This window comes from Schistocerca serialis, chromosome 5, assembly GCF_023864345.2.
Source record: "Schistocerca serialis cubense isolate TAMUIC-IGC-003099 chromosome 5, iqSchSeri2.2, whole genome shotgun sequence".
Lineage (NCBI taxonomy): Eukaryota > Metazoa > Arthropoda > Insecta > Orthoptera > Acrididae > Schistocerca > Schistocerca serialis.
In genome coordinates, this window is record NC_064642.1 from 385,183,469 (window position 1) to 385,202,085 (window position 18,617).

Sequence of the window (18,617 nt, forward strand, 5' to 3'; positions counted from 1 at the left end):
TGAAACAGAATGTTATCATGTATTGAGATTCTTTGACAGATACAGAAGTGACTTCAGGTGTGCCTCAGAAAGTGTGCTGTGATTCTTATTGTTCCTGTCATGTGTTAATGACCACGCAAAGATATTAATAGTGAACTCTTAACTTTTTGCAGGGGGTACAGTTACCTACAATGAAGCAATGTCTTAAAATACTGTAAAATATTCAGTCAGACTGTGATAAGATTTCCAAGTGGTGAAAAGATGGCAACTTGTTTTAAATGTACAGGAATATAAATACTTTTGGGAGTTTCTCAAAATGCAAAAGCATAGTATCCTATGAATGTAATAGGAATGACTCACAACTATAATCAGATAACTTATGCATTCTGTGATGTTAGAATTTGGAGGGAAATAAATGGAATGATCACATACAAACAATCATAGGAAAACAGACATCGATTTGTTGGCAGGATACTGAGAAAATGCTGTCCAACTACTGCTTACAAAATACTCATGTGACTCATCCTAGAATATTACTTACGTGTGTCAGACCCACACTATATAGGACTAACAGGAGATATTGAGTTTATACAAAGAAGGACTACTGAAAAAATAAAACTGGATGATGCCTGAGGATAGACAGCAGTTACCCTGTGTGCTTCCGGCTGAAAGAAGGACTGCTGAAAAACCTAAACTAGATGATGCTTGAGGATAGACAACAATTATTCTATGCATTTCCAGGTGTTGTGCCGAGTTGTAGTTTCCATTTCATGCACAATATTCCAAGAGCCATCTTCTTCAGGCGGTAGAAATTTTACTGCTCTGTGTATGTGCTCTCTGGACTCCAACGAGACTGTGAACTACTGTATGTCTGGTGCTTCCATTTATAGCTGAGTCTGCCTCCTGATGTCCACAACACGAGTGCATATAACAGCAAAACTCTCAACACCTGAAGAAGTGGCTGAGTCGGTTGTCGAAATATTGTGCATAAAATGGAAACAACAACTTGGAAGAACTCCTTGAAGCACACCATTAATCAATGATATCAAGAAAATCTGAGAGATCCTATTCCATGAATGCCAATTTCATGTACCAATATTACATTAGGAACCTACGAATATACTACAAGCACATATTGCAACCCATTGGACTTGTCAAAGACAACATTAGACATACTACAGGAAGTACAACTTCTTCTTTATATTCTATTTTCTTTCAGATACATTCAAAAGCAACTATGATCCCAGAAGTCGAGGATATATCGCCAACTCGTGTATTCTTGCTGAGCAAGTCACAAAGCTCAATCCAACATTGTTCCTATAGAACTTCAAGATTTTGAATATCACTAAAATACATTACAAATTAGAAAACAACTCAGATTTTCTATGGTTGCACAAAATAAATACTGGGCATTGCTGTGGTGGAGTGGTTTGCATCCCTCAGTCGTAAAGACTAAAATTTGGTTCCTGAAGAGGGGTAAGCATCCTGTATGATGGACTGACATGGAATTATAACATCAGCAAACATAGCTTAGCTATCAATAATGAATTTTCACTCTGCAGCGGAGTGTGTGCTGACTAAGGTACTGGTGGAAGTAAGGCTGTGAGGGCAGGTTGTGAGTCATGCTTTGATAGTTTAGTTGATAGCACACTTACCCGGGAATGCCATACCCTTGCTACGTTGTTAATGTGAGCATCTGAAAGCAAGGAGAAACTACAACTGTTATATTTCCCACCAAGTTGTAACTCTACTGTAAAGTTTAATGATATTACATCATCCTGATAAAAATATATCAAAGGTAAAATAGATCCAATCGACTATGAACAATGACTACTCATGACAATGTTGCCACCAGGAAAAAAAAGTACTAAATGGGTCAGACCCTGCAATGTTAGAGTTCTTAAACGGTTAAGTACATTGGAGACCATGAAAAACTAATAGTACTAATGCAAGACATGCACGCAGACAGAATCTACCTAAATCTCTGCATACTGTTATACACTGTTAGGGAGGAAATTACTCTTCATCATCCTGTATGGCAGCTATAGTTCTCTTCCAGAAAAGGCAACTTCCCCCACGAGTGCTGCTCACTTTACAGTTTACAGACAAGGCAGTACCTCCCCAGCATTTACTGTCCAGCACTATTACGTGAGGAGGAAAACAACTTCACTGAACCCATTTTTATATAATGGATTTGTTTTCAGTTTATTAAGTGAGTGAATATATTCAGGATGTAAAGAGGAAGAGGAACACCAGGATGGAGTTGGGCTATTGTTGACCAAGGTAGTAAAGAAGAGCCTTCTACAACGGAGATCAGCGTCCAGTAGGATCATGACTGCCAGATTTAAGACGAAGGTCCAAAACGTGACACTTAACCAATGCTATGCCCCCACAGAGACATCAGAGACTGAGAAGAAGGAGGAGTTCTATTACCTGCTGCGAGAGACTGTAAGGAAAGTGAGCAAGAAAGATATCCTCATTGTTATGGACGACATAAATGCCAAGGTGGGAGATAACAATGAGTGTTTGGAACAGGTAATGGGGGTATGTGGCTTGGGTGAAATGAATGATAATCGGGAAAGATTTAGTGACTTCTAGGCGAGCCATGGCTTTGTAATACGAGGGGCTTGTTTCCTCATCGGAGATGTCATAAGATAACATGGGTATCCCCAGATCATACTACAGAAAATCAAACTGACCACACTGCAGTATCCAGGACGCTCAGGAGAAGCCTGGAAGATGTGCGGAATAGAAGAGGAGCAGACGGAAGTAGCAACCACCATCGTATTACTGCCAGTTTCCGAATGAAGAGTGTGGCTTCCAGAAAGAAATTTGAGCCAAGGAATAGAAGACTTAATGTAGGTAAACTGAAAGATCCACAGATAGCTGATGGGTTCCAGCTGGAACTCCAGAATAGATTCCAGGTGCTGGACCGGAGATGGCTGAGGATAAGGACATGAAGGAAATGTGGACAGAAGTTAAGAATACTTTTGTGGAAGAGAGTGAGAGACAACTTGGCTTTAAAAATCACCTGCGGAGAGATTGGATGTCCAAACATACCTGGAGGAAAATCACGCATAGAAAGGAGGCCAAGGGAAGAGTAAATCAGAGCAGGACCAGGCAACAAAAAGCACAGGCACAAGCTGATTATAGAGCAGCGGATAAGGAAGTGAAAAGGAGTGTGAGAAGAGACCACAGAAAAGGGATAGATGAACAGGCTGATAGAGCAGAACAGGCAGCATGGAGGGGGGATGTGAAAGAACTATATGGTATCACTATGATGCTCTCAAAGAAAAGCTTCCAGAGGAACCGACCAGTAAGGAATAAGAAAGGGGAGATATTAACTACACATGAAGAACAATCACATAGGTGGAAGTCACACTTCAAAGAAGTTCTAAATAGAGACCTCGATGGGGAGGTAGAACAACAAGAACAAACAGAATACAATGATCCTAGTTCCAGCACTGGTGTAAATGCACGCACGAAAGCAGAAATTTGGATAGCACTGAAGCAGATCAAGAATGAGAAAGCACCAGGACCAGATAATATAACACCTGAGATGCTGAAAACAGACTTGGACACCACTGTCGAGTTATTGCACATCCTCTTAGAGAAGATATGGACAGAGGAGAAACTACTAACAGATTGGAAATGAGGTGTTATCACGAAAATACCCAAAAAAGGAGATGTCACTAACTGCAACAACTGGTGGGGCGTTACCTTATTGTCTGTACTGAGTAAGGTATTTTCGAGGATCATTTTAAACTGCATTAAGGATTCTGTGGAAGCATAACTGTGGAGAGAGCAGGTGGGTTTTAGAAAACATCAAAGCTGTGTGGACCTTATCAATACTCTCAGAATTATTCTGGAACAAAGTGCAGAGTGGCAACACACCCTCTACCTTACCTTCATTGACTTTGAAAAGGCTTTCGACTCTGTCAATCGAAGAGTCATGTGGGATACTCTTGCAAAATATGGCATTCCAACAAAGATTATTAACATCATCAAGGAAATGTATGAAGACTATGAATGCCTAGTACTACATAATGGAGAACTAACAGAGCCTTTCCAAGTTAATTCGGGAGTACAACAAGGGCGTATTCTTTCACCAACACTATTTCTTTTGGTGTTGGACCATGTGATGAAGAGAGTGATGGGGGGACGGAACAGAGGTGTACAATGGGGGATGTGGGTTAGGCTCGAAGATCTAGATTTCACAGACGACATTTGCTCAATGGCATAACAATATCGAGACATTGAAGAGAAACTCGTCAGGTTACAGAGAAAGGCGGAAGTTGCAGGCCTCAAGATAAATTTTCGCAAAACTAAAATGCAGATAAATTCGACCATCACGAATAGGCTGGCCATTAATGGAGAGGCCGTAGAACAAGTCCAATCTTTCCTCTATCTCGGAAGTATAGTCATGACTACAGGAGGTGCTGAGGAGGACATCTGTAGTCGCATCCGCAAAGCAAATGCTGCATTTGTACAACCGTACCCTGTCTGGAGAAATAGGAACATCTCAAAGAAGCCCAAACTCCGGCTTTTCAATAGCAATGTGAAGGCTGTTCTGTTGGATGGTTGCGAAATTTGGAAGGTGACTACCCACATCAAAAACCAGCTCCAAGTTTTTATCAACCACTATCTCTGATGTATTTTAAATGTGAGATGGCCAGATATAATGACAAATGAAAATCTTTGGAGGGAGACAAATCAGCAACCAATCAAAACACAAATCAAAGAAAGAAAATGGAACTGGATTGGGCATACATCGAGGAAACCAGATGGAGCTATTGAAAGGATGGCTTTGGATTGGAGCCCTCAAGGAGTTAGAAAACGTGGTCATCCCAAACAGACGTGGAAAAGGTCGATCGAGAGAGAAGCTGCAGAGGGGAAAACCTGGAGTGAAGTGAAGAGACTTGCTACAAATCGTACCAGGTGGAGGAATTTCGTCACGGCACTATGTTCCAGAAGGAACGACAGGAACAAAGCAAGCAAGTGAGTGAGTATTCCCAGCTGTTGAGTCAGCTATTAAGAAAAAATTCTCAACAATTGGTGCTGCCAACTGCCTACCAAACTGAAGAGCTTGTCCCAAGGATAATCTGTTGTCAAAACTGTTATAACGTCAAGTTGAACACATATATTTCAAAATGACACAACACATATAAGTCACTGAGTTAAGTTGACTAAGCAAGAAATGTGAACAAGGCAACATTCGAATGAACACTGAGTCCAAGTCTAGCGACCACTGCCTGGCTGGCCGCTTAGGTGGCGCGGCTGCTGCATGGCTGGCAGACAGTGCCGCATGTAAAGGACGCGCGTAATTGCGCGGCAGCACTTTAAATGATCGGCTAGTCACAACACTTTTCCCCCCTTTGAAATTTTTGCACTGGTCTTGATGGAGGTGGCCTGGAGAATGCTAAAGTCCATAGGCGTTGTTTGACTGGCCGTAAAGTCTCAAGGAGGCGGCTTCCCATACGGACGTAAGTGTCCCCAATGATAACGGGTCGAGATGACAGGAGACGTAGGGGTCGAATCTGCTGGGGCCCCATGCACCAATCTGCCCGTTGTGGCAAGTCCAGTTGATATAACAGGAGACATGGGCGATGTGTCGGCGTCCGTAGGAGAAGGAGGCGAGTAGATTGGCTCCGACAGATGATGGTCATCCGGTTCCGGGGCTGTTGGCCATGTAAGACCTCAGCCGGGCTGTGGTCGCCCATGGGGGTGAAACGGTAAGAAGCCAGAAACTGGAGAAGCGCATCATCAGCAGCAGAAGAAGTCAGAAGTTTCCGCATCTGAGCCTTAAATGTGCGGACCAGTCGTTCAGCCTCACCGTTTGATTGTGGATGGAACGGAGGGGCCGTTCCGCAAAGTCGGAAGGGGCAAATTGCAGACCATTATCAGTAACAAGAGTAGAGGGAAGCCCTTCCACAGAAAAAATGCGGGCGAGAACACTTGGGGTTGCCACGGTGGGACGCGATGTGCAACGGACAATGAAAGGAAAGTTAGAGTAGGCGTCAATTATGAGGAGCCAATAAGTACCTAAAAAAGGTCCCGCGAAGTCAGCATGAATGCGCTCCCAGGGCATCTCAGGCGAAGGCCACGGTGACAAAGATGACTTCGGAGCGGTGGCCTGTGACGCACAAGGGCTGCAGGCAGCGACCATGTGTGCAATTTCAGAGTCGATGCTGGGTCAGTACACATGACAGTGTGCCAGAGATTTTGTGCGAGAGACACCCCAGTGCCCTTGGTGAAGGAGGCGCAAGACCGAAGCACGCAAAGACGCAGGTACCACAACACGCAGCGAAGCATTTTCGGTGGAAAGGAGGATAACACCATCCCTAGCCATGAGGCGGTAACGCAAAGTGTAGTAGTTCCGCAACGGATCAGAAGTCTTAGTGGACAGACGATCTGGGCAACCCTTCTGAATACAACGTAAAACCCGGGAGAGGGTAGGGTCAGAACCCATAGCACCCGTCAGCCGGTCCCCAGTGATGGGGAACGCGTCCACAACCCGCTGCTCGGCAACATCCAGGTGGAAACACAAAAGTTCATCCCTATCGAATGCCAGATCAGGAACCATGGGAAGGCGAGACAGTGCATCAGCATTCACATGTTGAGCTGTCGGCCAGAAATGAATCTCATAATTGAAATGAGACAAGTAAAGAGCCCAACGCTGGAGGCGGTGTGCAGGTTTGTCGGGAAGTGACGATGATGGATGAAACAAGGAAATAAGTGATTTTTGATCCGTAACAAGATGAAATTTGGATCCATAGAGAAATACACCAAACTTATGAAGAGCATAAATAATGGCCAAAGCTTCTTTTTCAATTTGAGAATACTTTTGTTGGGCATCCGTGAGCGTTTTGGAGGCATAAGCAATGGATTGTTCAGAACCATCAGAAAAACGGTGTGCAAGGACTGCACCGACCCCGTATTGAGAGGCGTCCGTGGCAAGAACAAGATGTTGGCCAGGTCGATAAGTAGCCAGGCACGGGGCCTGTTTCAGCATAGTCTTCAATTTCTGGAAAGCAGCATCGCATGACGCGGACCAGTGAAAAGGCACGTTTTTATGCAACAGGCGATGCAACGGCTGAGCCACCGAAGCAGCAGACGGTAAAAACCTGTGATAGTATGCTATTTTCCCCAAGAAAGCCTGCAGTTCCTTAACAGATGTAGGGCGAGGAAGGGCATTGATCACCGTGACAGTTTGCCGAAGCGGACGAATACCATCCTGAGAGAGTTGGAACCCCAAGTATGTGATAGATGCCTGAAAAAACTGTGATTTCTGAAGATTACACAAGACCGGCGGTCTGTAAGACATTGAAAAGTGTGCGGAGAGTCTGAAGATGTTCGTCAGTGGCGGAGCCAGTGACAACAATGTCGTCCATGTAATTGATACACTCAGGGACAGGGAGCAATAATTGTTCCAAAAATCGTTGAAAGAGAGCAGGGGCGCTGGCAACCCCGAATGGTAAACGTTGGTATTGATAGAGGCCGAAAGGCGTGTTAAGGACCAGAAACTGCCGGGAAGCAGCGTCGAGAGGAAGTTGATGGTAAGCTTCTGAAAAGTCAATTTTAGAAAAATATTGGCCTCCAGCAAGTTTAGTAAACAATTCTTCAGGTCGGGGCATAGTGTAAGTGTCAATGAGGAATTGCGCACTTACAGTGGCTTTAAAATCGCCACAGAGACGAGTATCACCATTGGGCTTAGCAACAACAACGACAGGAGAGGACCACTCACTGAAAGTGACAGGAAGCACGACCCCTGAAGTAGTGAGACGATCCAGCTCCCGTTTTACCCGATCACGAAAGGCCACAGGAATGGACCGTGCCCAAAAAAACTTAGGCCGAGCAATGGGTTTGAGCGTGATATGAGCCTCAAAGCCATTTGCACAGCCTAACCCAGGAGAAAAAAGGGACGAAAATGTCATCGACAAGGAATCCAATTGAACATAAGGAATAGCATCAGAGACGATATTGACAGAGTCATCTATGGAGAACCCAAAAACGCGAAAGGCATCGAAACCAAAAAGATTCTCTGCAGTACTCTGGTCGACCACAAATATGGGAACAGTGCGAACTACGGATTTGAAAGATACCTCAGCATTAAATTGTCCCAAGAGAGAAATCTTCTGTTTAATGTACGTCCGTAATTGCCGAGTGACAGGTGATAGGAGTGGAGAACCCAACTGAAGATACGTCTGAGAACTGATGATAGTGGCAGCAGAACCAGTATCCACCTGCATGCGGATATCCCTACCAAGGATTTGGACAGTGAGGAATAACTACCCTGAAAGGGAAGAAGTGCAATTGACAGACAACATAGAAGCAGAATCAGCGTCATGTTCATGAACATCATGGATGCGATCTGATTTGCAAACGGAAGACACATGACCCTTCTTTTTGCAATTGTGACACATGGCCCAACATTGGGGACAATCCACCCGTGAATGTTTTGTAAAACACCACGGACATGAAGGATGTTGCTGGGGGTTTTGCTGCAGTTTCTTAGAGGGTTGTTTACGGTTAGGCCGAGGCTGCACGTGGGAGCGTACTGCGGCCACATCGGCACGCGGGGACATGCTGCACACGTCGTCAACAGCGCACAGAGGTTGTATTTCCCCGACGTCACCCCACGCCTCTATTTGCGCCCCAGCGGCGCTAGAAATTTGAAAAGACAGCGCGATGGAGAGGACTTCATCTCGAGTCAGATTTGCCAACTGAATGGCACATTGCCTAACTTCATTGTCGGGTGCCAACCATATAATAGCATCCCGTACCACGGAATCGGCATAGGATTCTTTGTGAACGTCAGTAACAAATTGACACTTTCGACTGAGGCCGTGAAGTTCAGCCACCCACGCGCAATAGGATTGATGCGGTTGTTTTTGACAACGATAAAAGGCAACACGAGAGGCTACCACATGCGTTTGCTTTTGAAAATAGACGGACAGAATTGGGCACATTTCAGCAAAGGACAAAGACGCAGGATCTTTCAAAGGAGACAATTGCGACAACAACCGATACATTTGTGGTGAAATCCATGAAAGGAACAGAGACTTACATGTTTGTTCGTCCGTGACATGAAATGCCAAGAAGTGCTGTCGAAGACGTTTTTCGTAATCAGACCAATCTCCCGCCGTCTCGTCGTAAGGAGGAAAAGGAGGTATAGACAACGACAAGAAACGGCCCACATTAGATGCCGCGTCGAAATCGCAAATCGCCGATGTTAGAAGTGTTTGCTGTTCAATGAGACCTTGCAATAGTTGCTCGACAGTAGTAATGGAAACATGTGGATCAACGATGAAAAGGAAAAATCCACTACCTCATCGCCAATTGTTATAACGTCAAGTTGAACATATATATTTCAAAACGACACAACACATATAAGTCACTGAGTAAGTTGACTAAGCAAGACATGTGAACAAGGCAACATTCGAATGAACACCGAGTCCAAGTCTAGCAGCCACTGCCTGGCTGGCCGCTTAGGTGGCACGGCTGCTGCATGGCTGGCAGACAGCGCCGCATGTAGGGGACCCGCGTAATTGCGCGGCAGCACTTTAAATGATCGGCTAGTCACAACAAAAACGTATTCGACAATGTTGATTTCGTCGTTTCCACTATAACTGGCTGGAACACTTCTCACGGCATGAGGGGTATCAACTGCATTTGAATTGTCTCCCTCTGCAACAGAAGTAGGCCACCTAGGTGTTATGGAACTTCAGATATTGTAGCATAAGTCAAGAAATGCTTTACATTAGATACCGTTCTAGAACTGGACATGATCAGTCCCATTCCTTCAAGCATATTCTCCCTCCTTTGAAAGATATGCTGTGGATGTGTGATAAGTGGCTCCATTCACTGCAGTACACTCTACAAGTGCTTTCAGTTCCTGAAGTTTATTCAATCTATCAGTAACACAGTTATGGTGAGAGAAGTGCAGTAAGTTCCTACTCATTCTTTACTTCGCCACCAAGTGACTATAACACAGTTACAGAGATTAACAATATGCTATCAACAATAGAAAGCAGCAAGGCACCACATTTACTGATCCAAACCCCACCCCCCACCCCACCCCCGCCCCCAACACACACACACACACACACACACACACACACACACAACACTGGTCACACAACACTGGTCAATGACAACACCTTACAAGTTTAGCACTTCGTAGCCACTGCTGTTAACAGGGACGCATTTTACATAAACTTCATGCAACAACTGCAAATAAGTACCCATTTAATAAGCAGAAAAACAACTACCCTCCATGAAGATAACCTCAGTGAAGTTCTAGGGGGGTAGAGGCTGTTTCTAAACTGAAAAATGAGCAGCACTCATGTTGGGAGAGGTTGCCTTTTCCTACAGCTGCTGTACGGGATAAAACAAACAGTTACTACTCTCGCATTGAGAACAGCGTGCATGTCCATGTGTCTTCCTTGCGTTAGTGTAATTAGTAACTCATATCTGCACTCCACATAGTGTCGATGCTCTCTGTGGGAAATAAGCACTGCCTGGGTGTGACTGTACACCGTGTTGCCAGTGATTCATAAGGTACACTGTGGAGGGTCATTAGAATATTGTGAAACACCATCTAGTTGCTTCTTGTGATGTACTGGGGTAAAAAGGGTGGGGAATCTCCTGTTCACTCTTCAGTTCACAGACCTATGAACAAGGGAAGAGCATGAACACAATCTGGTGAGCTACCTTGCCTCACACCCACGCTTCTACTCTCCACCCCGCTCCACCAAGCTACACACCTACAACACAATTTACCCCTTAATATTGCTCTACTGCAATTAGACATGGTACATATATTTAATATTTGTTCTTAAACCACTCCATTTAACAATAAACATTAACTTCATACCCCTAAATGCTATTTTTAATATCTGCAATGTAGAAACTACCAGCCCCATAGAATAAATGAATATGACCCTTTTAATAAGGTATTTATTATAGTTTAATCTTGTACTGGGAAACATTTTCACTAGAAGGCATGGTTTATGAGTCGTTCAAGGAAATAGTGACATTTAAACCCCCCCCCAAAAAAACCAGTGAACACAAATCCCTACGAATCAGGATTTGTTATGTTGTTCAGGGTAAACCCCCCCCCCCCCTCCAACCTGTGGAAAAATTTGTACCTACACGAGGTGTGTCCCCCCCCCCCCCCCCCTCCAATTTTCTTCCTTCACTGACTGGACCAAAAGTCTCTCTGACCTGTCAGTCAGTTCCATGTTTATACTTTATGACCGCTGTCTCCAATGTAACGAAGAAACATCACCATTTGAGATTTGGCATCATTAACATGCACGACAAGCTGTGTACTGTGAGGTACAACATATTTCATATCCTTTCATTTTAACAGAGTTGTTTGCTTGCTAGACGAACACAGAGTTGAACACCACAAACAATGTATAATTGACACATGCCACTGATATAGAGTTATGTAATATGTAAGTAGACTTTATCTTTCTACTCTTATGTATACAGTTGCTATGTTGTAGATATGAGTGTACATGCAAATGTTTGTTGATGTGTCCTGGCATGGGATGGAGGGAAGTAAGGTGATTGCGGTCAGTCTGCACTATCCAAGCAGTGAGCAGCACACACAGAAAGACAAATTTCCAGTGAAGGCAGGTTGATGACTTGGATCAGCACCAAATACTGTCACAGAGCACTTATGATAGACGCAGATTTTAGGACCTGACAGGATGGTTGCATCAGGAGACTCATGGAATTCAGAGGTCTGATTAACTATTTATTTGTGATCAGACTAACTATGACACTGAAGGCTAATTCTAAACATTAGAAATAGCAAAGGAGGCAATTGGTTAGACAATAGACGTCAGTGTTTGAAGCCAAAGGGGCAGGTGCCAACAGAAACAGCTAACTGTAGCAGCACATTAAGTGTAAAGTTGAGAGCAGCACTCTAAGTGAGACAAACAGACATGTCGGAGTTTACCGACACTGGCCACAAGCGACATGGAGTCACGCCCCAGCGATCTGACTGAGAGCTCCCTCTGAATACAAAAACATGGGTTTTTAAGGAATTGTAGTACCACACCATTTCTCCCTTCCTATAGTCGACCTACCAACCCACCGCCACTTAACAAGCTTTGGCCAATCTGGCGTGCCGTTCTGCACCTCCAGGGCACCAGTGGCCAACCACATTTAGATTCCTCCCCAACTCCTACCCAGTAGGTAGGGATGCTTCGGGATTTTACATTAACAAACTCCAAGTTTGGTATCAACAGTGTTTAGCTGAAAGCTAAACGTAACTGCCACTCCTATTATGGCCAGCAACAACAGTGTTTTACATCACTTGGCCCCGCTCTCCACCCTTCTGTAGGTGGGGACTGCTGTAGTAGCACTCTAACCTGTAGAAACCCACTGACACTGCAGTTCTCGGGAGCAACTATGAAGCTTGCTGCCTCTGTTTAGACGTGCCTTTTCATGGCTATATTCTACAGTGACACCTTACGGGCAGTTGATGGAGTTAAGTGATAATTCTCTGCAGTGAAGCTCCCCCCCCCCAGGACAGCTGCACAGAGTGCCTGAAATTTGTATTGTTCTAGTGTTACTATTTATCCCCAGTATCCTAAACTCTACCAATTTTGCCTGCTCTCTGCATTGTGTCTCTGATTTCCTACCTCGGAGTGTCCTTGACGGCTCTGAATAGCCTTAAGCGTAACAATGTACAAGTCATTATGCCATCAATAAATGACATTGTTTTCTCTGTATTAGACGCCACTGATGGTGGGTTATACACCCAAGCAGCAGTTTGGCTATTAACTGTATAGAGGAGTCATTAAGCTGCAGACAAGCACAACAAAAATACAGCTGTACATTAGAGCTTTCAGCCAAACGACCTTCTTCAAAAGTAGAAAACACAAGCACAAATATTCACACACCCACAACTTATACATACACACGACCACACTGCCTCTACACAATCTGGCCTCAACAGCCGGATGCAGTGGTGTGTGTGTGTGTGTGTGTGTGTGTGTGTGTGTGTGTGTGTGTGTGTGTGTGTTTTCCATTTCAGAAAGAGGTTTTCTGACCAAAAGTTCAAATGTATAGCTGTCTTTTTGTTGGCCTCTTTGCAACTCAACATCTCCTTTTTATGGTGAGTAGCAATTTATTCTTTTCTTAATATTGTCATTATCCCTTCATGGACTTTTCACTGTTTGGTTTGGCTATTAAATATTTTAAATGCAGTTCATGTTGTTTTTCAAGCTGTTCTTTAACAAATATTTAAAAGTTGTGGAGTACCACACTTTCACTATTTTTATATCCTCAGAAAACTTATCAAACGGCTTTTATTGAAAAATTGGGTTGAAGATACTGTGCCACAAAATATGTATTATGCCACATTGTCACTCTATACAAAGACAGTCACAGTGAATGTCACCACAAAATTTCATTGCTGGGTGTTGTTGGAAAAGTATTTGGCTGTATGTGATGTGTAGACGAGAAGCTCGCAGATCATGTGCACCCTGAGTCTCCATGTGAGTTTTGAGGTTGGTAATCTACTACTGTTGACATGATATGATATGACAAGATTTTCACACACTGAAAATTCAGGAAAAGTGGCATGAACAGAAATCCCCATTGTTCATTTTTTTCATTGACCTGGATAAGGCTTTTACTTTACTTGCGAAGATAGTGCCTCCTCCAAAACTACTGAAGATGATCAGGGCTTTTCAAGACAATATGGAGGACGCTGTGATATTTAGCAAAAGCACATCTGATCCATCTGTTGTGGAAAGGAAAGTACTTCAAGGTTGTGGACTGGCATCTACCATGTTTGATATATTGTTTTTACTAATTTGACAAAGCTGCTTTCAGCAAATAAACTTGGGAGGGGGGGGGGGGGCATATTTACATACCACTGAAGTGCTATCTTGCTAGTTTACTTGTAAACAACCTTTTGTTCAATTATGATGCAGCATTCGTTCTACATACCTGGACATCTTCAGAGGCATGTGAATAAATTTCCTATTGCATGTAAGCTCTACTCTACACTCGTGAATCTAAAGAAAACTGTTGTTATGGTGCAAGGCTACACAGATTTGCCTACCATAAGATTGGATGGCTCCTTGCTGAATGTAGTTGACAAATTCTGTTACCTTGGCTCACTAGTGTCGAAAACACCTCTCTCGATGATGAGATAAATGTGAGAAATGGCAAAGCGGCAAACACTTTTGAGAAGCTCAGCAAATGAGCATGGGACAATAAATACCTTACAGTGACAACAAAAATACTTGTCTATGAAGCATGTGTGGTGACACACTCTTGTACACAGCTAAGACTTGGACATTATATGCTAAACAAGAATGTAAGCTCAACATCTTTCATCAGGGATGCTTACAAAATATTTTAGGCATAATGTGGAGGAACTGCAAAACACAAGAGACATTCCTGAATACTGTGAAACTGCCAATTATCACTGTCACTCTCAAGGAATGTCACTTGCAGTGGCTAGGACACTTACAATGTATCAGTCACTTCCATCTTCTCTGACACACACCATACTGTGAGACAGCATATGCCCAGACTTCTAGGAAGGCCTGCATTGCAAGTGAAAGATCGCACCAAGCACAAGATGAGGGCATTTAATATTAACTGCAACAAATTGAAGGATGTCACTGAGGACTGCAGCAGAAGCAGAAGACTCATCAAGGACTGCAGCAAGACAAAGCATGGTTCAACAACTTAGTTTTGGAACGAGAATATAGACATGATTATGACTATCCCCTCTTTTGGAATTATATACACAAGCCGACATTACCTGCAATTGCCTGAAGTGCCTGCATAATGCTAGTTGTATCTTCTGCCAGCAAGTATATGCCAATGAGGACTTCAACAAGTCATGAATGTAAAACACTACAATGGACTAGAGTGTCTGTAGAAGGATGATATGATTGGTAGAAGCCAACTCATGGGAAAATTTGGCCCTTATTTAGATTCTGAAGGTAGTAGCTATAAAATACACAAGTGAAAGGTTATCTACAACTTTTATAGAAATCAGACTGCAGTTACAAGGGTCAAAGAGTGTAAAGGGAAGCAGTAATTCATAACGGTGTGAGAAAGGGTTGTAGCCTATCTCTGATGTTATTCAACCTGTACACTGAGCAAGCAATAAAGGAAACCAAGAAGAAATTTGGATTTGTGTTCACTGGTTTGGGGGGAGGGGGGGGGGAGGGGGGGGGGAAGGTTTAAATGTCACCTTTTTCTTGAACGACTCAAAAACCATGCCTTCTAGTGAAAATGTTTCCCAGTACAAGATTAAACTATAATAAATACCTTATAAAAAGGGTCATATTCGTTTATTCTATGGGGCTGGTAGTTTCTACATTGCAGATATTAAAAATAGCATATATAAAGTCAATGTTTATTGTTAAATAGAGTGGTTTAAGAACAAATATTAAATATGTGTACCATGCCTAATTGCAGTAGAGCAATATTAAGGGGTAAATTGTGTTGTAGGTGTGTAGCTTGGTGGAGCGGGGTGGAGAGTAGAAGCGTGGGTGTGAGGCAAGGTAGCTCACCAGATTGTGTTCATGATCTTCCCTTTTACCCCAGTACATCACAAGAAGCAACTAGATGGTGTTTCACAATATTCTAATGACCCTCCACAGTGTACCTTATGAATCACTGGCAACACGGTGTACAGTCACACCCAGGCAGTGCTTATTTCCCACAGAGAGCATCGACACTATGTGGAGTGCAGATATGAGTTACTAATTACACTAACGCAAGGAAGACACATGGACATGCATGCTGTTCTCAATGCTAGAGTAGTAACTGTTTGCTTTATCCCGTACAGCAGCTGTAGGAAAAGGCAACCTCTCCCAACATGAGTGCTGCTCATTTTTCAGTTTAGAAACAGCCTCTACCCCCCCAGAACTTCACTGAGGTTATCTTCATGGAGGGTAGTTGTTTTTCTGCTTATTAAATGGGTACTTATTTGCAGTTGTTGCATGAAGTTTATGTAAAATGCGTCCCTGTTAACAGCAGTGGCTACGAAGTGCTAAACTTGTAAGGTGTTGTCATTGACCAGTGTTGTGTGTGTGTGTGTGTGTGTGTGTGTGTGTGTGTGTGTGTGTTGGGGGCGGGGGTGGGGTGGGGGGTGGGGGGGGGGGGGGGGGGTTTGGATCAGTAAATGTGGTGCCTTGCTGCTTTCTATTGTTGATAGCATATTGTTAATCTCTGTAACTGTGTTATAGTCACTTGGTGGCGAAGTAAAGAATGAGTAGGAACTTACTGCACTTCTCTCACCATAACTGTGTTACTGATAGATTGAATAAACTTCAGGAACTGATGGCACTTGTAGAGTGTACTGCAGTGAATGGAGCCACTTATCACACATCCTCAGCATATCTTCCAAAGGAGGGAGAATATGCTTGAAGGAATGGGACTGATCATGTCCAGTTCTAGAACGGTATCTAATGTAAAGCATTTCTTGACTTATGCTACAATATCTGAAGTTCCATAACACCTAGGTGGCCTACTTCTGTTGCAGAGGGAGACAATTCAAATTTTTAGCCTCTTCACTTTTTGAGAGAACTGAAGCTCGGGTGATGCAGTTGATACCCCTCATGCCGTGAGAAGTGTTCCAGCCAGTGATAGTGGAAATAACGAAATCAACATTGTCGAATACGTTTTTGTTGTGACTAGCCGATCATTTAAAGTGCTGCCGCGCAATTACGCGGGTCCCCTACATGCGGCGCTGTCTGCCAGCCATGCAGCAGCCATGCCACCTAAGCGGCCAGCCAGGCAGTGGCTGCTAGACTTGGACTCGGTGTTCATTCGAATGTTGCCTTGTTCACATGTCTTGCTTAGTCAACTTACTCAGTGACTTATATGTGTTGTGTCGTTTTGAAATATATATGTTCAACTTGACGTTATAACAATTGGCGACGAGGTAGTGGATTTTTCCTTTTCATCGTTGACCCACATGTTTCCATGGCTACTGTCGAGCAACTATTGCAAGGTCTCATTGAACAGCAAACGCTTCTAACATCGGCGATTTGCAATTTCGTCGCGGCATCTAATGTGGGCCGTTTCTTGTCGTTGTCTATACCTCCTTTTCATCCTTACGACGAGACGGCGGAAGATTGGTCTGATTACGAAAAACGTCTTCGACAGCACTTCTTGGCATTTCATGTCACGGACGAACAAACATGTAAGTCTCTGTTCCTTTCATGGATTTCACCACAAATGTATCGGTTGTTGTCGCAATTGTCTCCTTTGAAAGATCCTGCGTCTTTCGAGTGGAGTGTTTATGCAGAGATGATGAGACTTTCACAGTATAGACTAACAAGCAAAGCTAAGTCAAACCAGTCTTCATACTGAAACCACAACCATGTACGAAGATACAATTATGCCGTATTACACACTATCACTACAGATTTCTGTTTATTGTTCACTGACATCTTACTACTCAGCTATTGTTCTTATTTCTGGGTATCCCTTTTCTGCTAAATTGTGACAATACTAATTTATTTTTGGCCTGAAAACAAAATCACCTTAGATTTCAACCAAGGAAAGTTTCACTAATCAAGTACCAAGAATGTATGGAGATATTGGCCACTACAGCTTATTGCCACAATCTAGTAGTATCTCATGAAGGACCAGAAGAATCCTCAACAATCACAACATTAAAAGTGTATTCCACACCCGAATGAAACTACAGAACTTGCTAGCCCTGTCAAAGGAGATCACAAACCCAGAAGGCGCACTCTCACACTCACTCTCTCTCTCTCTCTCTCTCTCTCTCTCTCACACACACACACACATACACACATGGGAGGGGGGCGGAGGGGGAGAGGGGGGGAGAGGGGGGGAGAGAGAGAGAGAGAGAGAGAGAGAGAGAGAGAGAGAGAGAGAGAGAGAGACGGGTCTGTGATCTCCTTTGACAGGTCTAGCAAGTTCTTTAGTTTCATTCTCTCTCTGTATCTCACACACAGACACACATGGAGAGAGAGAGAGAGAGGGAGAGAGAGAGAGAGAGAGAGAGAGAGAGAGAGAGAGAGATAGATTTACAATTAAATCGAGACACTATCATGTCAAAGAAGTATGCAGGGTGTACATAAAGCAAGGGAACACTTTCAATTATTTGCTGCACAAGAACCAAACATTGTACAGATATCATACATATGTCATTTTGAAGAGAAACCCTGAAAGTTTTTTTTTTCTTTTTTTTCATGTATACCGCCACAGTGTAGTTTGGTAATTTGCCAACAGTCAGCACTAGTCGCAAACATAGCGAGTTCAGGTGCGGAGCGAGCTTTCTGTGTGTTGAAGTTCGACAAAACCGAGTATGCTACAGCTGTTCCATGGATGTTTAGAACCAAGTACAGTAAGAAGCAACCAACAAGAAAGACCATTTACCACTGGCACAACAAATTTGTTACGAAGCGTTGCTTGTGCCCAGCGAAGAGAAGCGGATGTCCCACTGTGAGTAAAGTGAATGTGGAACGCATATAAGGGACATTCATAAGGAGTCCAAAGAAATCGGTGTGTCATGCATCCTGTGAACCCGAAATGGCTCCATTGACAGTGTGGAAAGTCCTGCAACAGAAGCTGTCTATGAAACCATTCAAATTGGAGCTAGTGCAGAAGCT

The 18,617-nt window shown here is 43.6% G+C and overlaps 1 protein-coding gene across 1 annotated transcript in view; it reads right to left on the reverse strand.

Annotated features, from left to right (window-relative positions):
- Positions 1-18,617, reverse strand: part of LOC126481276 (uncharacterized) — a 147,129-nt gene that overhangs the window by 77,381 nt on the left and 51,131 nt on the right. The gene's annotated exons all lie outside the window — the stretch shown is intronic.